Raw genomic sequence first — 24017 nt, forward strand, 5'->3', positions numbered from 1 at the left:
CTGTGCGAGGGCTTTCTCTAGCTGCGGCAAGTGGGGGCCACTCTTCATCGCGGTGCGCAGGCCTCTCATTATCGCGGCCTCTCTTCAACCAAATTTATTTATTGCAGTTAAAACTACTGATATTTTTGAAAATAACACTAGTTAGCATTAATTTAGTAGACTCAGGCATTGGACTGCTGCTTTAAATTCATTATTTTGTCTCATACACACAATTATCCTATGAAGTAAGCATCATTACTGTCTCCATCTTACAAGTGGGCAAACTAAGTCACAGAGAGGATATGATATCTTAAGCATCCTGCAGCAAGTTGTGAAATCTGCATCACACACACCCCTGCCCCACACCATTCAAATCCTGGTGGGAGAGGGTATTGCATCTTGGAAAGAAGTAAGGATTTCAAGCTAAGGTCTGGTAATTGAGTTTTGACAGGCGGAGAACCTTGGGAAAGCCACTTGTAAACTCTTAGAGTGTTGGTTGTCTATTCAATAACAGAAAGAATCCCTTCCTCACAGGTTGGTTGCGAGGAGAAAATACGTGGAAAAGTTCTGCTCTATAAACTACCTCCCCCTTTCCCTTGCCAACCATGTCCACGAATTAGCTTTCTCTGGTAGGTCATGGATGTAGATGCAGCCTTAGCATGCCCTGATCCAACTCCCTTATCTCAACTCAAATGGGCTGATTCTGTTCCTAACCTGTCAGTCAGTTTAGTTCATCATAATCATCTGTCTGGCCAGGTGACCTGTTAAGGAGTCAATTAACCACCGGTTGCACACGGAGCTTTTTGGCGAGCCAGGGTTGCTGACACAGACTTGGACCTGCTCAGCGCTCTGACAGATGGATGGCATGGATGGTGGCATCCCTAAAAATAAAGATGTCTTGTCTGCGGGTCTGTGTGTTCGGTTGCCTAGGCACTCTTCCACTCTGGGGAAGTCACACTTTCCTTTGCTTCACCCAGCAGCCCCTGCAGCTGGTGATTTAGGGCCCCCGGTGGCACATAGACCTTTACATCCCTACTCTATCCCTTGCCCGGTACCTCAGGAACCTGCTAACTAACCTTCCCCCCAACCCACCCCAGACCTCCCTCTCACCTACTGCTACTCTTCACTCACTGGATTTTAGCTTTTGATGAATTAGTGAAACACGTGTTCTTGTGAGCTCGTGTCTCTCAAGCGCTCATGAAAAAGCTTTATGCCTGGAACAGAAACAAATATCAGCACTCCATCTTTCTAGAATGAGTGGTACTTTGGAAATATTTCTTGAAGTAAAAAATGATCTCCAAATGAAGGCCTGTGAAATTTCACGTAAAATTTACCATGGCATTAAGTACATGCATAATGTTGTGCGACCATCACGTCTATTTATTCCAGAACATTTTCATCACCCCAAAAGGAGACCCAGTACCCATTAAACAGACATATCCATTTCTCCCTCCCCCAGCCCCTGGGAACCACTAACCTGCTTTCTATGCCTAGGGATCTGTCCATTTTGGATATTTTCATATAAGACTGATGAGTTTGTTAATTAAAAATTTTTAACATGCTATATGTTCACACTCAAAATATAAAAGTCTAAAATATCTTCCTTTTTTGTGTCTCATCCCCCAGGAGCCCTCGTCTCTCCCTGCCCCTCTTCTACGTCTTTGTAGATTCTTATCTATTCTTCTAGAATATGTGTATCCCTATACAAGCCAATATTTTATCCCCACGCTTTATCACACAAAAGGTAACATTCTGTACCTTGTTTTTTAGTCACTTAACAAAACGTCCTGGAACTTGGTCCATATCAGTCCACAGAGAGCTTCCTTGTTCCTTTTCATAGCTGCATAGTTTGTTGTTCTGAGGTTCCACACTTTATTTAACTAATCCTTTCCTGATGGCTTCTGGATTTGCTTCTGGTTGTTTGTCATCACCCATGAAGCTGCAGTGAATCATCTTGAACACATGTCATCCCTAAAGTGTCTCTGTAGCACAAATTCTCAGAAGATGTGAGGCTGGGTGAAAGGGCATGTCGATTTATACTTCTGTTCACTATCAGCCAGTTGCCTTCTGTAGGGTTGTGCCATTTACACTCTCCCTGGCAACACAGGAGAGCTCCATAGCCCCCGCCACTGAATGTCACCAGACCTCTATATGTTCTCATTCTCAGTCAAATTTTCATTTGAGTATCTATTCATATGTATAAGAAATAGGGTTTATTCCTCAAAAAACTAAAAGTAGAACTACCATACAATCTAGCAATTCCACTGCGGACTATATATCCAAAGAAAGTGAAAACACTAATTAGAAAAGATACATGCACCCCAATGTTCATGGCAGCACTATTTATAAGAGCCAAGATATAGAAGCATCCCAAATATCCATCAACAGATGAATGGATAAAAGAAGATGTGATATATATATATATATATATATATATATATATATATACACACACACACATATATACATATACATATATATATAACAATGAATATATATATACACAATGGAATATATATGTATATCTGTGTTTGCGTGTGTGTATATATATGTGTATATATATATATATATATATATATAAAATGGAATATTACTCAGCCGTAAAAAAGAATGAAATTCTGCCATTTGCAACAAAGTGGATGGACCTAGTATTATGCTTAGTGAAATAAGTCAGACAGAGAAAAATAAATACTCTGTTATCCCTTATATGTGGAATCTAAAAAATGAAACAAATGTATATGACAAAACATAGGCAGATTCACAGATACAGAGAACAAACTAGCAGTTACCAGTGGGGAGAGGGAAGAGAGGAAGGGCAAGATAAGGGTATGGTATTAAGAGATACAAACTACTATGTATAAAAGAAATAAGCAACAATGATATATTGTACAGGACAGGGAAATATAGCCATTATTTTGTAATCACTTTATTAGTTTTCTTAACATCTTTATTGGAGTATAATTGCTTTAAAATGGTGTGTTGGTTTCTGCTTTACAACAAAGTGAATCAGCTATACATATTCATATATCCCCATATCTCCTCCCTCTTGCGTCTCCCTCCCACCCTCCCTATCCCACCCCTCTAGCTGGTCACAAAGCACTGAGCTGACCTCCCTGTGCTATGCGGCTGCTTCCCACTAGCTATCTATTTTACATTTGGTAGTGTATACATGTCCATGCCACTCTCTCACTTCGTCCCAGCTTACCCTTCCCCCTCCGCATGTCCTCAAGTCCATTCTCTGCATCTGTGTCTTTATTCCTGTCCTGCCCCTAGGTTCTTCAGAACCATTTTTTTTTTTTTTTAGATTCCATATATATGTGTTAACATATGGTATTTATTTTTCTCTTTCTGACCTACTTAACTCTGTATGACAGTCTCTAGGTCCGTCCACCTCACTACAAATAACTCAGTTTCGTTCCTTTTTATGGCTGAGTAATATCCCATTTTATATATGTGCCACATCTTCTTTATCCATTCATCTGTTGATGGACACTTAGGTTGCTGCCATGTCCTGGCTAGTGTAAATAGAGCTGCAATGAACTTGTAATCACTTTAAATGGAGTAAAATCTATCAAAATATTGAATTACTATGTTGTACACCTAAAACTAATATCATATCATAAATCAAGTATACTTCAATTAAAAAAAAAAGAAATAGGATTTAAAGAACAATTATTCTGTTTTTGTCTTCTTAAAGGAAAAAAATATACTTGGCACCTCCCTGGTTGCCTGTTTGTCATCGCCAGTGAGATCCACCAAAGCAGCATCTAGCCCAAGCCTGCGGACCCCTCCCCTACCTGGAAAGAACCACCCTGGGGAAGGTCTCTGCTTCCCTGGGCCATGGGTCATCTGAGCCCATCTTTGTTACAAAGTGATTGGGTATTTTCAGTACAGATCGCTCCCATTTCCAGCTGAGTGTGCTGCCCACAGGCTGCGGGGGGAGGTCCAGCCTGTGCCATCACTCTCCTCTCACTACTGAGTGCTCCCCGCACGTCAGCTGCTCTCTGAGCGCCAGGCCAGGGCTCCAGGAGTTTATTTAAAGGCGTGGTGAGAACGCTCATTATGGAGATGGAAGCCATGTGGGATGCAGAGCCCGTGTGGGATGCAGAGCCGGGGTCTGTTGAAAAGCCCCCTTCTTGGGGGGGTGGGGAGGGGATGAACTGGGAGATTGGGACAGACACATATACACTATTGATGCTATGCATAAAATAGATAACTAATGAGAACATAGTGTATGGCACAGGGAACTCTACTTAATGCACTGTGGCGACCTAAATGGGAAGGAAATGCAAACAAGAGGGGATATATGTATACATATGGCTGATTCGTTTTGCTGTACACCTGAAACTAACACAACATTGTAAAGCAACAATACTCCAATAAAAATTAATTAAAAAAAAAAAGAAAGAAAAGGCCCCTTCTTGGCTCTTTTCCATCCCAGTAGAGTGGGGAGAGGTGGCTGGAGGCCCCAAGTTCAACCCTTGGGGGCCACGTGACAGTGAATGGCAAGAATCACTGCACTCATACCCTTTGATTGCTCCTTAAAATTATTTTAAAGGTATCTGGGGAAAGTGACTTTCAAGTTGTTTCAGTCTCTGAAGAATGTTACTTCTCCTTAACTGGGAGTCAGAGAGTCCACTGAGAACGCATGGCTGTCACAGTTTCTGGCCTCCAGGTGGACGTCTCTCCGCTTGGATGGGGGAAGCTGACAGCGTTCACTCCCTACTGCGTGTGTTTCCCATTTCCTCCTCGATGTCTGGGAGGGCGCGCTGACCCTGCCCTGCAGCCATGTTTACATCCCATCGCCGGGGGTGGGGGTGGGGACAGCTGAGGGGCGGTTTGCTTCCATCCTTCATTCCAAATGCAGGGAAATAAATTCAGCCCAAGCAAAGGGCGACTCCTCACTGAGGCCACGTTCTCTGGTGGAGCCTGCATTCCTTCCCACCACATACCCCGCCCGGGAGCACGTCTCCCTGCCACGTTTCTCATGATGCTGAATGCTCCTTACGTAAGTGTTGAATCAGGAGCCGACTGGAGGCTTTACCCCAAAAGGCTGTGAGGCGTGGAGCCCTCGGCTCCCTGCATCTGCTGGTAAGTGTGTCAACTCGGTCCCCTGAGCCCCATTTCCCCTCACTCCGTCTGCCTCTCCTCCCCCAAATACAATACCCCAGCCTCTCTCCCCCATCCTCCCCAAGCTAACCCCAGCCTCTGGTTCTCAGTGCAGGGAGGCCTTGGGAACAACAGAGGGTCAAGTCCTGGCTTGGTCACTGACAGTCCGGCAGTACCTTAATGTTTCCAAAATCGTGTTTTCATCTGTAAAATGGGCTGACAATACTGCTGTCCAACAGCAATGGCTGAGGATTGAAAGAGGCATTTAGAAAGTGCCTGGCCCCATAGGAAGCATGGTGGCAGCCATGAAAACGTGTCCCTCATGGTTGACAGTGACCCCAGGGCTGCGCTTGGCATCCACCAGTGAGTCTGCACAGAGCCACGCTCCCCAGTGACCGAGCGTGACAGGGACACTAAGACAGGTGGGTCCTGAGAGATGTGGGTTCCTCTGACAGACAGCTTTGGCTCCAGGACTCCCTGTGGGCATGGCTGGAACTCTCTCAGAACCGTGCCGAGGGAGAGACTTTGCCTCTGCAGTGTCCTGCCCTCCCCACTCACAGCGTCAGAACTGCACATGGTCTGACGGCTCTCCCACCCTCTCTGGCTCCTTCCCCTTCTCCCTCACAGGTGTGCCCCCCTGCAAATCTCTTACGTGTCTAATCCCACCTTGCTGTCTGCTTCTTGGAGACCCCAAACCAACACAGCACTCAACGCATTTTAGTTCCCACTTTGCTACGTACATCATCCAAAAGCCATGTATAAGTATTTCTAATCTAGAAATCATTTAAAGGAATAATGATTTGTTACTTATTTTTACATTATTTTATCTCAACCTTGTGAAGATTCCTTAAGTACCTCTGAGATTGTGAATCCTGGGACTTCTTGGAGCATCAACATTTTGGGGGAGCTGCTTCTAATGCAGACAAAAGTCTCAGGATCTTCCCTTGTTGGTCAGGGCTAGGCATTGCAAAATGTGTCTTTTTCCTACATGAGGATAAGAGAACAGTGTTACCACCTCTGCAAGCGCTGTGCTCTCCAAAGCCAGTGTCTTTCCCCACCAGGAGGGTTAGAGGGGATGGATGGGAGGACCTCCAGCTATGTGCACAGAGGGACTCCAGTCTTCCTGTGGTCTCAGCAGGCAGGACTCCTTTCCTCTATCTGACTTGGCTCCATTTGATTTTTCTATGCATCTTAGCTCCTTGGTGCCCATACTGGTGATGGAGCCTCTAACACTTATGCCTTTTCCCCTGCAAGTCAGCCCAGGGGTCCTGGGCAGCTCAGAGTCATGAGACCATAAAAACATAGAATGACAGAGCATGGAGGGACTTAGAGAACATTAAATTGACCCACGTCATTTGACAGGTGAGGGAAAAGGTCTGGGGTACAGCAGGAGTGAATACACCCTTGACTTCCAACAATCCATCCATCCACCCATCCATCCACATACCAATCCATCCATTCATCCATTTATCCATTCATCCGTCAATCCACTGATCCATCTGCTAATCCATCCATCCATCCATCCATCCATCCATCCATCCATCCATCCATCCACCCATCCATCCATCCATCCATCCATCCATCCATCCATCCATCCACGCGCCCACATATCAAGGCTAGGCCCTGAGTATACAAAGAAGGTTAAGATGTGGTCTCTACTCACTAAGTCCAACACCCCCTAGATTTCGTTTCTTAAAAGGCCTCAATTCAACCTTGTCTCTGAAATAGCCCCACTGTGTCATCCATCATTTAGTCTCTTGCAGTGGAAGCCTTTCAAATTTCATCAGCAACACTTTGGTTGTAGGTATGCAGGTCATGAAGAGCAAGGTCAGCGATACACACCTGCCCATTGCTTCCAGAGGAAGGCACTCCTGTGTCCAGGGTTTGGGGGGCAGGGAGCCCTAGACTTACTTGGCAGACTCTCCCATTCTCTCAAAAAGTGGGCGCTCTCAAACCTCTGCTTCTCTCCACTCTTCTCCCTTCTCTGTCTTCCCCCACATTGTCCTGATAACCCACCTGTCTCCAGCCTGCTCCCCTCAAGCACATTAACTTTGGGGCCACCCAGAGATGGATTCCTTTTATGGTCCTGCCTGTCTCATTGCCCTTCATGTCAGAGACCCTTTCTTTCTTTGCGCAAATTCATTACCTTCTGTTATCAATGTTTGTAAAGAAGAGGCTCTGATGTGTCGTGTGGGGGGCTCAGGAATGGGAGAGGATGGCAAGCACTTGAGCCTTTACCAAGCTTGCACTGCCTGCCTTCTGGCCAGGGATCCGGAATGTCCATTCAAAAAGAACAGCTTTTAAACAGGCCGCTGATGCCAGCATCTTGCCTAAGAGAAGGGCGAGAGAGAGAGTAAAGAGTGAAGCATCTGAAAGAGGCCAGGTACTCCCCCAGCCGGGGTGGTGGAGGGAGGCTGGAGCAACTTGACAAGGACTCGCCTCTGCCACCTCCAGCAGCAGAGTGACTTGTCACACAGCAGCCCCTCCCCATGCTCATGATCCTAGTGTCATCTGGAGGCGAGGCCAGGTTCTGAGTAATTGGCCTCCAGGTTACCAGCTGAGCAGTCTTGAACAGGTCACAAAAATCTCTGAATGTCAGGAATTTCACCTGCAAAATAGGGATCAATAACAATTCCTGCGCCATCCCAGTGTAGGGATACTGTAGGACACAGGGAGACTTGTTATGGGTATCACCAGTAAAGGTGGCATGGGGCACCACTTGGCGTGTTCTCACACAGCCACAAACACCACCACCCACACGTGCCAGAATATAGTCGGTACTTCCCTGGTTGTGATGGTCTTTGGGGGATGAGCTGCTTCCAGAACAGTGACGCTTAGCCCCTCTGCAGGTTTCAACCCCCGTGAAAGTTTCTCCTCAAAAATATGCACACGCACTCAAGCACACATGGACTCCTGAAAGTGTCACCAAGGACGCAGGTTAAGAAGCTCTGCCTTAGAGGCAGGAATGCAGCAGCCATGGAAACTTCCCAGGGTGGTTCATGTGAGATTCGGCCCCTAAGTTGAGCTGGTGCCTCAGGGTCCTGCCTGCCCTAAGCTGTGGGGTCCGGACCTTTCAGGACTTTGGGGCCACCTCTGATTTCAAGTCTGTAGAGGTCCCAGTCTGTGGTTGAAAGGTGAAAAAATCTTGGGACCATGAGCTGGTGGCAGCCGTGAATTTTGCTTGATTTTGCTTGGAACAGAGAAGAGATCAAGGTGAGCCCTTGCGTGTTTGCTGACTATGGCCCAGCTCCAGCTGTGCATGGAGGGCAGAGACAACGTGGCTACATGGCTTGAGTTCACCATCTTTCACTGCTTTCTTTATTACCAATGCGTGCACACAGCTCCCCCAGCCCCCAGGTGGGAGGAATCTAGTTCTTTCCCTGGAATCTATGACTCAGAATGTTTATATCTGAGCTGAAGATAATGATAAAGTAGGCAAAGGTCCTGGGTAGGAACTCTGGGTCCCAGAGGAGGAGCAGGCAGTCAGTCTGCTTCTCTTAAAATAATCATCACTCTCTTCTGCCATTCGGTTGGGGGCAGGATGTTGCGGGGTGGGGTGGGGGGGATGTGTTGGAACCGGGGTGAGAGTTGAGAGGGCTGGGCCCACCCCCCAGCTTTGCCCTTGATCTGCTGCATGAGCTCAGGCAAGAGCCTTCCTCTGCCTGGGACCCAGCTTTCTCCACTTTCAGCAAACCTGCTGATCACCAGGTAACATCCATCGTGTGCTCTGAGGACAACTCCTACAGCATCTGAGTGCGCGAGGTTTCCTCTATAGCTGTAAAGCATGGCCACCAGGACAGGCAGACGCCAAGATGATGTTGCCCATCATCTCCCGACCCCTTCCTCCCAACCCCTCTTGTAAAGAGACGCTGTGCCCTCTGGCACATTTGCAGTGGACGGATGCCAAGCAAGGTCCTGGCTCTCGCCAACATTCTTGTGTCAGTGGCTTTTTCCAGCAGTGGGTGTGCCCCAGCATGAGCCCACAGACCCAGGGGAGGTTCTGGACTGGACCCCTTACTTAGGATTGGGGTTGGGAGCCAGGCAGAGCAGCAGACTCTTGGCCGACCCTAGAGCCCCGATCCCTACTTGCAGGAGCCTGGAGACATATACAGCTGCCCTGCTCCCCCATCGTCTCCCCTCTCAATCCTCCAGCCTCCAAAACATGGTGATTACTGGTGTCATTATCTGTTACGAGACCTCGGCAAGTCACTTTCTCTCCAAGAGACTCAGTTTTCTAATTCGAAAAGTGAAGGTCACAATCACACGGACTTCACAGGGTAGTTATGTCGACTACAGGAAGTCGTTTCTGTGAAAGTGATTTATTGAGAGCCTTACGCACATTCATTATTTTTATGACTGTGGACTGTTGTTAGGGGCAACTCTCTGTGAAAGGGAGCCCACAGTGAAAGTGGATTCCAGGGTTCCGCCTCCCTAGGTCCTTGCCTAGAAGACAATCAGGCCACCGCCCCACGTCGCAGCCCGGGACGAGCCCTTGGAACTGACACACGGGAGCACCTTGTGGACACTTCTGCTCACCCAGCATCTTCTGCAAGTCACATGTCTTCTCTCCTCTAGTCCTCTCCACACCCATGGAGGTGGTTCTATGTGAATCCTTGTCTTACAGAGGAAGAAACCAGAAAGGACTTGTCCCAGAGATACAGCAGAGTTGGTACAGTAAGAATTCGAACCCAGGCTGGTGGTCCTTGCCCAGCTCTGAGTCACCATCAGCTGGATCTGTTGGATGCTGGAAGTAGCTCAGGGAAAAACCCAAAGAGCCTGCCCTGCTGGCTTGTTCCCCAGAGAGAACATCCAGTGCTAGGTTCATTCCCAAGGTTGCCTTGCCACCTGCTACATCCCTGAGGCTTTCAGAAGGGACACGTTGAGGGCTCCCTGCTCCCTGCACTCTACCTCAGGCCGCACCCACACCCACCCCAGCATTTCCCCCAGGGCCCATGTCTGAATTTGGGGAGTCTGGGACAAATCAGTCACCAGCTGCCCTAGTTTGCTAAGACTGCAGTGCCACAGTGCCACAGATGAGATGGCTGAAAACAACAGAAATTCATCCCCTCACAGTTCTGGAGGCTTTAATCTGAATCGAGGCATCGGCAGGGCTGGTTCCCCCTGAGGGCTGTGAGGGAGAATCCAGCCCAGGTCTCTCTCCCAGCTTCTGGTGACGGTCAGTAATCCCTGGTGTTTCTTGGCTTGTGACAGCATCATTCCCATCTCGGTCTCCGTCTTCACATGGCCTTCTCCCTGTGTCTCTGACTCTTTCCAAGGCATTTTAAAACTAAGGGCACCAGACATGTTGGATTACGGGCCCTCCTTACTCCAGCAGGACCTCATTGTAACTAATTACATCTGCAACAACCCTACTTCCAAATAAGGTAACATTTGAGGTCCTGGGGACCACAACATATCTTTCTTTAGAAGGGGGACAAAATTCAACCCATAACATAAGCTTTGGGAAAAAACGGCCTAATAGGTATCTTGCATCTTTTCTAAATTTCCTTGGACTGAGTCAGTTTGCAGTGCTGTTGCAAGGTTACTCTGGCCTCAAGTATCCAGAAGGGGCTAGAGAAGGAACACTAGGTCGAGAACAGAGAGATGTGACCCATGTCATCTGTGTAGCTCCAACCTGACAGGTGAGGATTTCTCAGAGGGTGACCCTTAGGCCTCTTGTATCAGAACCCCTTTCGGGGGGTGATGGTGGTGGTGGAGCCTTGTTGAAAACACAGGTGAGAACCAGGAATCTGTTTTTCTGAGCAGGTCTCATGGGTTGAATTGTGTTCTTCAAAAAAATACGTTGAAGTCCTAATCCCCAGCGTCTCAGAATATGACATTATTTGGAAATAGGATTGTTGCAGATGTAATTGGCTAAGACAAGGTCATGCTGCAGTAGGATGGGCCCTGATCCGGTAGGACTGGTGTCCTTATGAGAAGAGGACAAAAGGCACAGACACGCGGGGAAGATGGCTGTGTAAAATTGGAGAGATGCAGGGAGAAGGCCACGCAATGGCCGAGGCAGAGATTGGAGTGATGCTACCACAAGCCAAGGGACGCCAAGGAGCGCCAGTCACTCCCGGAAGACAGGAAGAGGCAAGGAAGGATTCTACACAGAGTCTCAGAGGAAACCAACCCTGCTGACACCTTGATCGTGGACTTCCGGCCTCCAGGACTGTGAGAAAATACATTTCTGCTGTTGCGTGCCACCCAGTTTGTGTTACTCCATTACCGCAGCCTTAGGAAACGAATACAGAAAGCTTCCCAGGTGATTCTTGTTTCAAAATAATCGAAAACCACTGAGCTGAAGAAGAGTCTCTTGCGCCTTCCAGCTTGGAGACCATGGTGCTGCGACGGATGCCTCTTTAGGTCTGGACGCCTCCTCTTCCCCAAACCACCGTCCGTCCATCCAGGGTCCTGATACTGGGGCTCTCCAGAAGAGAAAAATGCCAAGGAGAAGCTTCTGAGGAAGATAGTCATAACCTCGTCCCCACTTTGCAGATGGGAAGTGAGGAAATTTGCCTGAAGTTTCCTGGCTGGTGGGGGACCAAGCACGGCTTCCTACTCGGGTCTGGGGGATGCTCAGTTCTCTCTGTGTCTGCCCTCCCGTTGTCTCTGGGTCTGATCTGGACAATTCAGCACATACCTTGAGCACCAGCCACCGAGGTAGGTCCTCAAGAGGCAGAAGTGAAACTCACCTCCACCTGCCAAGTGCCGCGGTGCAGACTTTTTTTTTTCTTTTGAATAAATCAAAGCTTTTATTTGCATGGCCAAGTATCATTTGCACTCTTCGCAACTTTAATTTAATATCCCTGTAACAGTTTCTAAGCTTCTTTTGCCCAGGGAATAAAAGCTGCAACAGGCAAACTCTCTTCAACAGCCACTCCTACAAAATCTAAACCTGAAACAGACGTAATGAATGACACCAGTGCAAACGGAAATACTAAGTTCCACCGTTCAGCACAGTTCATCACAGCGTCTTTAGGGTTCAGCTGAAGAGGGGCTAAGTTCTAAAAAGAGGGTCATTGTCTTTCTCCCGTACTTTATAATGTTGGTGGTTTTAATCCATATTTCTTTGCAACTTCTGTCTGGGCATGGGCAGCATCAGAGAGTGAGTATAGAAGCCATCTCCATGTCCGATTTGGCCAGGTTAATAGCTTTGTTGAACATGTTAATGGCTTTCTCCATGTCTCCTCTTTGTACTTCAATAGTTCCCATGGTTTCACATGCAAAATCACATTTATTGTCAATTTCAATAGACTTGCCGATAACCTCCAAACCTCTATCCAGATCTGGGCGGCGCTTTCGGGCATCTGGGCTCTGCCTGCTGTCACCTTCTAAAGCCCAACAAGTGACACATTCCCCAAAGTTCGTTCTCTCTTGAAACCCTAAGGCAATGGAAAGAGCAGCCCCGACTCGGGTCCCGGAGAGATGCCCCCGTCTATCCTGCAGTGGACATTGACCCCCTCAGTGCCTGGCGGCTTGCCCAGTGCAGCCGGGGGAAGCCCGAAGGTCCCAACACGACCTAATCCTCAAGGAGCTGTAGAGGTTACGGATTCTGCATGTGTTCCCAGAAATGCTCCAGACTCGGGCCTCGTCATCCTGCCTGGGGCAGTGACTGTGAATCACACAGAGGGGCACTTGTAGGGGTCCTGGGGCCCAGCAAAGGCTCCTCCTTGGTCTGTGTCAGGTCACAGCGGGCTGACCAGTTGAGGATGGTTTACAGCTCCCGGACCCTGGTCCTCTGCCTCGTGTCTTCCCATGTTCCGTTTATGGCCCTTAATTGTTCCACAGAACTGCGTGTCAAACTCAGCTGTGTTTCTCTTCTCTGCTAGCCAAATCTGATTTTTCTCTGGGCCTTACCTCCCTCCAGGAAAACTGTGAAAATTAGCTAAGATCAGCTGGCACAGGCCAGGGCTCTCTGCAAAAGAACTGCTTTAAAAGCTTTGAGGTTCGCTGCTTCCTCTTTTAGGACACAGTAAAGCCAGGCCCCTGCTGCAGCTCAGGGTAGCTTCCCTCCCATTTATTAAGACCTAACAAGCTCCAGGCTGTCAGAATAGCCTTTTACACAGCTTTGCTAATGTAGTCCTTGCAAACCATCCAGTTAGATAAGCACTCTTATGCTTCCCGTTTTACAGATGCAAAAACCCAAAAGGAGGCACAGAGATGTCAAGTAACTTATCCAAAGTCACACAGCTAGTGATTTTCGGAAACTGGACTCTGACCCAGGTGCTACTGAGAGCTCATAATCAAAATTCCACATGGCAGCTTGAATGTCTGAGACTGTGAGCGTGTGGGTGGGAAGATAAATAGATGACAGATAGTTGTTAGATAGATAGATAGATGATAGGTAGGTAGATAATAGGTGACATAAATAAATGATAGATAACATAGATAGCTTGATGGAAAGAAAGATAGAAAGGTAGATAATTGGATGGAGGATAGATGAATGGATAGATGATAGAAGATATAGATAAATAATAGGTGATTGAGAGATGATAGATGATTGATTAATTGGTAATATAGATAGAGTGATAGAAAGAAGGAAAGATAGCTAAATGGATGGATGATAGATAGATAGATAGATAGATAGATAGATAGTTAGATAGATACTCCCTATATGTAAGAGGCTGGTAAATCCCACAGGAGATAGATATAATTTGTTGTTATCAATCACGTAGTTTTTCTAGTCAGTCTTCTGAAATTCCTCACAGGCATCCAGCCTCACAAAGGCCATCTTCTAAAGGACGAAAGAAATGTTCAGAGGAATCAAGCTCCTCATGCAGGTGCTGCGGCCCAGAGGCTGTGTGCTGACCTGTCCCCAAGCACTCCCTGTGAGGGGGCTTCCTGTGGCCGTGCATCGGGGGCTACGGTGGGCAGCGGGGACAGGAGCCTCCCCCTTGGAAGTGAACTTGAGGCAGGGAGACAGGAGCAGCCCTCAAGACGCTACCTCAAGTCTTCAGGACCCTGGATGTTGGGAATGAGGCCTCGCCCCCAGGAGTGTGTGGGTCACATCCAAGCACAGCGTCTGAGAGGGACGTGGAGACCTAGAGCCTCTCTGGTGCTGGATCCCCATTCGCCCACCCTGGGGTCTACAGCTGAAGAGGGTGCCCGGGTGGGTGAGGGGCTGGGGCAAGGGGATCCCCGCCCTGGGAGGCTGATCTGGAGCCAGACCCGGGGGTTCAGCCGTGCCCCACCACCTACCGTGAGAGCTAACCTCTTGTGCCTCAGTTTCCTCACGTGTACAATGAGGACCTTAACAGTAACTGTGTCATAGAGAGGTTATGCGGTCAATGAGTTTCTATGTGAAAGGTGGTGGGTAGAGGGCCGACCTTTGGGCCCGTGTGACAATAGCTTTGCCATGGCAGTTGCTAAGCCAGGCCCTGGGTTTGTCTTGGCCCGACTTGTTTCCATTTTCAATTGGAAATTGAATTTGGATAGACTTCACCCCGACTGGGTCTGCACCCTGGACCTCAGCCAGCCAGCTCTGAGTAACTGCAGAAAGGATGGGGTCACCAGGATTGGGTTATTGGATGTTTTCCCCCCTGCGGTTTTGGGCAGCCTGCTCCACGACAGGCAGCTGCATTGTCTTAACACTGGACTTCCCCGGAGAGAATTTGGATCACTCTGGGTATCGTTGGAAAGGCCTGTTCTTGGACAGACGGGGTCATCAGCCGTGCCGGAAGCTGCTTTCTTTTCACCACCCCTCAGCCATTCAAAGTCTGGGTGACACCAACTCCCATGGCAATTGCTCCATTGCAAGGCAACTGGGGTCGCTGTTTCCATCCGGAAGACACTGACCTCTCCTTTGTGACCATCTCGGTGCTTCCCTGGCCATAAGCCCCTTCTCCAGCCCCCCAACACCTCACCCATCTGGGCTCTGGGGGACGCAGAGGAGAGGAGCCCCAGCCAGCCATGTCTCTGCCCAACCATGTTTCCCGCTGACCTCCCACCTTGAGGTCCCTTCCACTGGCGGGGATTCAGTCAGCTGGGCTGCCACACCCGTTCTTGGCTGCTCTCCAACTGTCCCAAAGTGTGCTGACTGGGCCCCATCCCTCCATGCCCTCAGGAACCACTGCAGTCAGTTCCCATTGCCTATGACACCAGGTCAGGTTGAACACTGAAAATTCTGTGAATCTAAAACTTGAATGAAAAGAGTTTAGCTTGGGGCACACAACTGTGCATGTCCCCCACCCCCTCTCTCTGTTGGGGGCTTTTTAGTTATTAAAAAATTTTTATCTAGGGCAAGAAGTCCCTAGACATACCAGCCCAGAGCCCTAAATCATGAGAGGCCAGGCAGCCTTCAAAACATACAGAGACTGAAGACTCCTTGTGGGCTAAGCCAGTCACTGGTCTTCCAGTGGACTGAGCTGCCAGCAGCCCCCTGAGGTGACCGGGTTATGATCAACGGGGGGCGGTCCTGAAGCCCCGGCACTCTGAATCTTGTCAGTGATGTAGGAATGATGCTCTTTTCTGAGTGCTTTCTGAGGCTTTATACCAGGCAAGGCCATTGGCGTTAGATGCAAACAGAGTCAATAAGTCTGCAAAAAGTCACCAGATAATTTATCCCACTGCCGCCAAGCCTAGAATTATAATCAGTTCTTGACTTCTGCAAAGCCTTCTTGCTTTGGATTTCCCAAATCCAAAGTAAATATCGAGGGCAGTTACCTTCCCTTGGTCCTCTGATGTGCGAAGCTGTGTTCTCATCCATAAATTCAAGAACCCTCTCGTTTCATTCAGAAAGCGTTGGCCCCTGGAACTTGTTAACTCAGTATCAACACAGTTTGTCTAGATTTTGAATGAAAAGAGAGAGGAATTATTGTGCAGGAAATATTTTCCTGTCTAGAAGAAGTCTTGGGCATGCCGGATACTCCTTCTCAGATGAAAAGAGCTGTTTTCTTCCCGTTACTGGATGCAGTGTTCCATCCGCCTGCTATCCTCAAAGCATCCTCAAGGGGGCAGCAAACCACAAAGTCTGGCCGCGTTTCCTGGGCCGGGGCAGCCCCTCAACCCGCAGAGCCGATTTGGAATTTGTCAGCAGAAGGGGATGCTTATTGGATTACTGGTCGCCTTCTCAGGCGTTTCGCTGGGCTTGACGGGAAAGCAGTTCTCCTGGAGGGAAAGCCAGAGCTCCCCCAGTCTCATTTTTAGAGATCTGTGAACATGACCAGACCTATTAATTACTTGATTGAGGTTCTGGGCTTTGAAGATGAAAAAGCTGTGTTAAGTGGGGAGCTCTTTCTCAAGGCCCGTCTGAGTGTCTCCTTCAAGTTATCAGGTTCACTCTGGTGACCTTCTCCGGTGACACGGATAACCACCCCCCACCCCTGTGGGTCAAGGAAGTGTCTCCTCCGTGAAGCCACTTGCAAACACTGTCTTGAGCTCAAGCCACACCAAGCTGCCCACAGAGTCGCAGCAAAGGGCTCAGTCACACTCGGCGTGTGTCCCTGTCACTCTGCCCAAGTCACAGGTCCCCAGTAGTGGCTGAGAAGCTGCAAGGGGTGCTGGCTCATGAACGACTCTTTGCTGGGCTGAGACCAGCTGACACAGGAGCCCTGCTCGGGGTCGGAGGGTATTGGCCACATAACTGAGCAACGCCTCCAGGCACGGGACCAGCTCTGCTCAGGTCCATCGTCCAGTGGAAGCGGGCAGTGGTGGTAATAATGGAAACCCTCGAATGTGGGGCTGAGGCTTAGTCTCCAAAGCACTTTCACAGCCGACATGATCTCGTGGGAGTCTCTGCAAGGTTCTGTTTAGTTGAGGATGTGCTGGGAGGAGTAGCCAGGAGGAGCCCAGAGCCGCAGAAGGAAGAGAGATGCTGGCGGGAGATAGGGACCCGGGAGCAGAGCCTCTTCCTTGAAAGCCGTGCTGCCCCGCTTCCTCTTTCCGATTAGATGGGACCGCTGATGTGGTCAGAAAGGAGAAATCCTAAAGGCCACCATTCCCAAACTGTGACCTCAGCTAAGATGGGAGCCTTCGTGGGAACAGAATTTAAAATTAATCCCTTATAAAGCGGGACGTTTGACACTCTCTGCTGCTCTTAGTGAAGTAATTCTTGTAGATGTTGTGAATCGTTCTCCTTTGCATCTAGACCGAAGGGCAAGAGAAACCACTGAAAAACCTAAACAGTCCAGTCTCACTGCCAAGGGCTGGAGGGGAAAGAAGCCCCGGCTCCAGGGCGAGGTCTCTTCCTGCGCGGGGCGAGCGTGTTTCCTTCCCCAGCGCGGGGGTCCTTTGACCGCAGCCCACAGCCTAACCCAGCTCTGCTTCACTTAATTTTGCGGAAGCCTGAACAACTCTCTTGGCTGGATTACTGCAGCCTCAAGGGCAAGACCTTGACCTGCTTCCCTGGAAAGGGCACGAAGCACCCAGCACAGGGCCGCCTACGTCGGTCTTACGCATGCGTGCTGAGGGCGCGGCTGTGCGGTGGGGGGTGGGGAGGGGAGAGGCGGCGGGGGGCGGGGGAGGGGAGAGGCGAGGGGAGGGGAGAGGCGAGGAGAGGGGCTGGATTCATTAACACGGCTTTGTGGTCGGTGAGGTCCTTTTTGTTACAAACCACAGAAGTGGATTCTGGCTTATCGGTTTAATCAAAGCGTAAATAAAACTGAGGATGTACTGGAGGGAGACCCGGGTGTCATGGCTCAGAGAGGGTGCTGGCGGGCGAAATTGTCCCTTCCTTGCGCAGCTGTCCGGAGAGATCAGAGGGACGACCTTGACTTGGCCGCCTCAGCTCCTGGTGTGCGGGGTCCAACCTCCAACTCCTCGGAGCTGGATCTGCTTAGATCAATGGGGTGTGGCTAGAGGGTCAGTGTGTGCGTGTGTGTGTGTGTAGGTGTGTGTGTGTGATTTTAGGGAACCAGTAGCTTCTCCAGGTTGTGTATTTCATAGCATATATTTTCATGCATGACCTTCTGTAACCCTAGCAGAGGGGCCATCATTTTTTTCATACCGAATGCTAAACTCAGCAGGAAAGAGCACTAATCTCTAGAATTTTCTTCCTTTAACTCTCTACATATTTCCTACAAGATAGCATATTTTCGTTAAGGGTTATCAGGTTTTCTGTTCATAGAAAGTTTATAAAACAGAGAGAAGTACCAAGAACAAAATTAACATTGCTTATGATCCCACCACTCAGAGAGAACAATTGTCTCCTTTGGTGGATATCATATACATATCATATATCACGTATGTAATAAAAATGTATACGTATTATAATGTATATAAATATAATGAGCACATTGTTTTGTGATCTTTCTCTTCATTTGCTGCATTTCCCATTCCATTAAATAGTCTCTTCCATCATTTAAAATGGGTGCTTAATGGGTCCTATCACATACATGTAGCTAAATTTATTTACTCAGTCCTCCATTTTTGGACATTAAGGTGCTTCAAATTCTTTGCAGTTATAAGCAATGAAATAAACATCCTTGAAGAAGCATCTTTGTACATCTGTCTGATTATTTCCTTAGGATAAATTTCTACAAGTACAAATGCTGGGTTAAGAGATGGATATTTTTTAAGGTTTGCCTTTTTTTTTAACTTGTGTGACTATTTTTTTATTTCTTAAAATATTTATTTATTTGGCTGTGTTGGGTCTTAGTTGTGGCACAGATGGTCTTTTGTTATGGCGTGCAGGCTCAGTAGTTGCGGCACTCAGGCCTAGTTGTGCCACGGCATGTGGGATCTTAGTTCCCCGAACTGGGATTGAACCTGCGTCCCCTGCATTGGAAGGCAGATTCTTAACCACTGGACCACCAGGGAAGTCCCTAAGGTTTTTTGATAAGTAGGATCAAATGCCCTTCTGAAATGTTGTACCGAGTCCTCCCCACTGTACTAAATAAGATAGTAACACTGAGTATTATTCATTTGCAAAATAGTTTCCTGTTTTACAGGAGACAATGACATGACAATGACAATGACATTTCATTAATTAATTTCATTTCATTAATTTTTTAACATTTTATAAATACTTTTTATTGAGGTATAACCTGTTAACACACACATCTTAACTGGGCAACTGGATGAATTTTTATGTATAGAAATGCCCACATAACCACTGTCAAGATCAGGGTATGGAACATTTCCACCCCTCCAGGAGGCCCTCTGTGCCCCCTCTCAGCTAATTTCCCCCACTGGAAGATAACCATTATTCTGCCCTTTTCCGCTTTAGACAGTTTGTCTGTTTGTGACCCTCAAATAAATTGAAACATACAGTAACTGCTCTGTCCGTGAGATTCACACAGGTCGATATGAGCACCTGTAGTTTGCTTACTCTCACTGCTGAGCCTATTCCATTGTATGAATAAACTGCACTTTACTTATCCATTCGTCTGTGGAAGGATATTTTGGTTGTTTTCAGTCTTGAGCTGCAATGAGTAAAGCTACTATGAACGTTCTTGTAATGTCTTTTGGATCTAAGCACTCACATCCATGGAGTATATGCCCAGGAGTGAAGTGCTGAGTCAGATAGCATTCATATATTTAGTTTTAGTAGATCCTTCCACAGATATTTTTCTAAGTGGTTGTATCAATTTAACTTCCCACCAGACATGCATGAGAGTTCCAGTTGCTCCACATCCTTGCCAACACATAGTATACTTGTCCTTTTAATTTCAGACATTCTGGTTTAATTTGTATTTTTATTAGTAGAGGTGAGGTTGATTATTTTTGGTGCATGTGCATTGACCATTTGGATTTCTTCTTTTTTGAATTGCTTGTTCAAGAAGATTTCTACCCTTCCTTTGTATTGGAGTAACCGTATCTCTTATTGTTACTATAAGTTACAATAAGATACAAGAGTTACTGTAACTCTTATTTTAAGAGTTCTTTGTATATTATTATTATTATTATTGTTATTATTACTTTAACACTTGGTCATACATGTTGCCAAGACATACATGCTTTTAGATAAAATGGGGCTGAATGCGAACAAGTATCGAAACCTTATTATGGACCAGGCACTACTCTCAGGGTTTTATATATAATGTCATCAATCCTTATAGTTTATAGAAGAAGAAACTAAGACACAGAAAGGTTAAAGAACTTGCCTAAAATCATACGGTGAATAATTATTGGGGTGGGATTCATATGTATGCCATTGCACACCAGATCACGACAGTCTACCATCTCATGAATTTTCAACTGGACCACTAATTGTCAAGGTTACTGATGGGAATTGTGGAGTCTTCTTTTACAATCATTTTTGGAGTGATGATTTCATTCCATGATGTGGCTGATTCTGTTTGAAGGGGGGTTGTGTGCTCATGATTGGAAGAGACACAGTGTGACCAAGATTTCTGATGCCATTGGGCAGTAAGCAGCTGAGACCCCCTTGGTGGTCATCCGTCAGTCCTCAGTTCAGTCCATGACCCTGTATCTCCCACCCCCACCCCCACTGATACCCTTGGCTCCTGCTAGACTGCGCTGCATGCTGTCTCCTGCCCACGGCTTGGGTTCAGGGCTGTCTAGCTCAGTCCTGTAAGTGCAGGGCTAAATCCTCGTTGGAGAAATAGGTGTATTTAATTCTTTGTCATCCTCCTCTCATGCCCGAGACACCTATATTCCCACTTTTGAGAAGTGATTCCTGAAATAATAGTGGCAGCCAACTCTACTCTGTTCATTCCAAGTACTTTATGTACAACACAGAAAAGTAGGTCATTTAATCCGCAATTTTTCTGAATAACAATCATACCTACCACACGTGTCATATTGATACTTACCTGTGCACAGTGATATAAAGTGGAAATTATTATACAGTGATTTATTAAAATGTGGTATTTAAAATTTAAGTATTTTTAAAACTAAAAGTTCAAAAATCCAAAAAAGAAATTAAGATGGAATACAGAACAGTGGGATTTGGACAAAGTTTTTTGGACACACACACACACACACACACACACACTTCCTTGTCTTGGGAACTGCAGCAGTCTGGGGGGTGGTGCCTGGGCTGGGCATTGGACAACCCCAGCTCTGCCCTGGGCACAGGCCACTGAATCCCTTGCAGTTGTGCAATCCCCGTCGCCAATTTTCTAGACCCTGTGTGGCAGGTCCCCTTCCTCTCAGTGGGGCTGGTGGCCACTCATCCCATCCCTGCTGTCATCACTCTAATCTCAGGCTTCCCCACCGGCCCCTCAATGACTCTTGAGTGCCTCCCTTCTCTGCCACTGCCTGCCAGATGCTCTCCCCAAAACCAATCCCCCAAATCACTTCTAGATTCATCTAAAACCATTCATGTCAACATGTCATTACTCAAAAGCCCACAGTAAAGAAAAGCATTTTAGACTGTGCCTCCCTAGCTATGTAAGTGAGCACATATATACATGTTTGTAGGCATACATATATGTGTATACACACGCACAGGTGAAAAACTCAAGACCAGATTCATGAAATGTGAATTTCCTATGTGATGTCCTCCGTGGCATCTTCTATTCCATTCCATTTTACTTTATTCTATTCCATTCATTATATTTGATTCCACTTCATTAAAATTAATGCTGCTGGTGCCCCGATGCCTTTATTTCATGACCCCTTAATAGGTTGTCCCCACAGTTTGACTCAGAGGGAAAGTTCAAGATTTTTAGCCTTGTTTTCAAGGTTTTGCCAACCTGCCAGCCCCAGGCTCCCCACTCCTGCCACCCGCCCCCATCTTCCCTTCAGCTTTTTTTTCAGGACTCCATGTAGGAACTCTTGGTTTTATTTCCCCAAACCGGCCCACTCTCAGCAGTTCCCGATGCTCAAGGCTCTTTTCTGCCTGTCCCAGTGTGTCCCCTTCTCTTCTTCATCCTGTTGGCCCTGTGGGCCCAGCTCAACCCCTGCCTCCTTCTGAAGTGACCCGGACCAAGATGCCCACACACCTGGCACCTAGATCAGGAGGATGGGCTCTGCTTTCATGACGCTTACTTTATGAACAACTCACCACAAACAGATTGGTTTCCCAGTTCAAACCATCGAGAAATGCTTGGCCAGGAGCAGGACACTTAGCACTTCAGCAAGTTACTGGTGGCCGAGAATACCCAACCCCTCCTTCCCCAGAGCCCCTACCCTCAGGCTGCCCATGGTGTTGGTGAGGAAATCAGAATGTTTTGGTAACAAGTTGGAACCAGAAACCAATTTTGCTGCAGAGGTAAACAGAACTACATCGGCAGGTGAACCTGAGAAAACGTTTTGAGTGCTGTGCTTAAGGACATAGGGGTACCTAGGTTTTCATGAGCTAGCCAAACAACCTCTACTCAGAATATCGTTTTACAGGAAAATGCATTACATCACATACATGCTCTAAACCACCGACCTACCAACTTCTGGAATTCTGCCTGTCCTTGGATCGAGCACCTCTTGTACTACCCTGTCTCACCACGTTTCCGTGTGGGCGTGTCTTATCTCCCCAACTCAATGGCAAGCCTTGGAGCACAGAACGGTGTCCCCAGCCGCCCTCCACTGTCTCCCGGGCTGAGCAGGGTGCCACCTCCTTCCATAACCACTTGTGGGTGACACCTCGTTCTCCCCGCCTCCTCCAGCCACCCAGCCACCTCAGCTCTGCCTTCATCTTGGTTCATCCCAGCGTACGTGGGTCCCATCTGTTGTTTGGAAAATCTTAAGGGATTCTTAGCAGGAAAGCGAGGACAAAGAGAGAGAGGAGACAAAAGAATAGGGGAGGAGAAGAAAGGAAGAGGGATGGACGGAAAAAGGGATGAGAGAAAGGGAGTGAGGCGAGAACGAAGACACAGAAATGAAGAGAGGAAGACAGATGATGGAAGGGGAAAAGGAAGAGAAAAAAGGAAGAAAAATGAAAATGGGGAAAGAAAGAGATGAGAACAGAAAAATAAGAAGAGGAGAAAATGGAAAGATAAAAGGGTGATAAAAGAAAGAGAAAAAAGAAAAAAAATTCTACTAATCTTACCAGAAATTGTCTCCCTGCAGAAAAGAACAGAGAACCAGACTAGGTGAAGACAAAGGAGTGAGAACTGTGATTCAGGATTCCCATCCTGGACAAAAAGAGACAAAAGTGTACAGAGTTTCAGCTCTACAAGATGAAAAGAATCATGGAGATGGGTGGTGGTGATGGTTGCCCAGCATTATTCATGCACTTAATACCACTGAGCTGTATACCTGCAGGTGGTGAAGATGGTCAACTTTATGTTATCTGTATTTTGCCACAATAAAAAGAACAATTTAAAAACTCCCCATTGATCCCCATTTGATCAAGCTCCCATTTGACAAAGAATTAGGAGTTTGCATTTGGTATATGTACTAAATGTTATTGCATATTTTTAAAGTATAAATAAATCCCAAGCTTCATACTAGATATTCAATAGAATTATTTATTTAAAATAAATAAGAGAAATGTTCCAGGGGCAAGGATTGACTGAGAAGGGAAATGAGGGAAACTTATGGGGTTTCGGTAATGTTCCATACCTCGATAAGGGGTTAGGTTACATGGGTGCATGCACGGATACTTAAGATCACAAATGTACATTTAAGGATTGTACATTTCCTTGTATGTACATCTTACATCGAAAGAAAAAAATGTAAATAAATATTTAACTCAAAAAGGAGAGGGCTTTGGACAGGTGTTTCTGATGCATAAGGAGCTAGAGTGACCTAACGGAATCAACAGCTGTTTCCCGACCCAGCTGAGCCACTGAGGACAGAGGGCTCATTCTCTGTGGCTTCAGCGTGCAGGTGCCCCCAGGGCCTGGTTCAAGTCCCAGCCTCTTCAGTGTGAGGCATCACCTTGCAGCTGATGGGGTATCTTCCCATCAGATTCCCTAGAGCTGTGGTCCTGCCCATCCTTGGAGCAGGAGGAGACAGATGTCAAGACCATGGAAGGCTCTGGAGGCTTTCAAATCCCCGAGTGCTGTCAAGGTGTGGCCCTGAGCATCCACACGAGGGACCAATGCACACCTGCCTCAGACACAGCTGGCTCTGAAAAG

The sequence above is a fragment of the Eschrichtius robustus genome, chromosome 6, assembly GCF_028021215.1.
Source record: "Eschrichtius robustus isolate mEscRob2 chromosome 6, mEscRob2.pri, whole genome shotgun sequence".
Classification (NCBI taxonomy): domain Eukaryota; kingdom Metazoa; phylum Chordata; class Mammalia; order Artiodactyla; family Eschrichtiidae; genus Eschrichtius; species Eschrichtius robustus.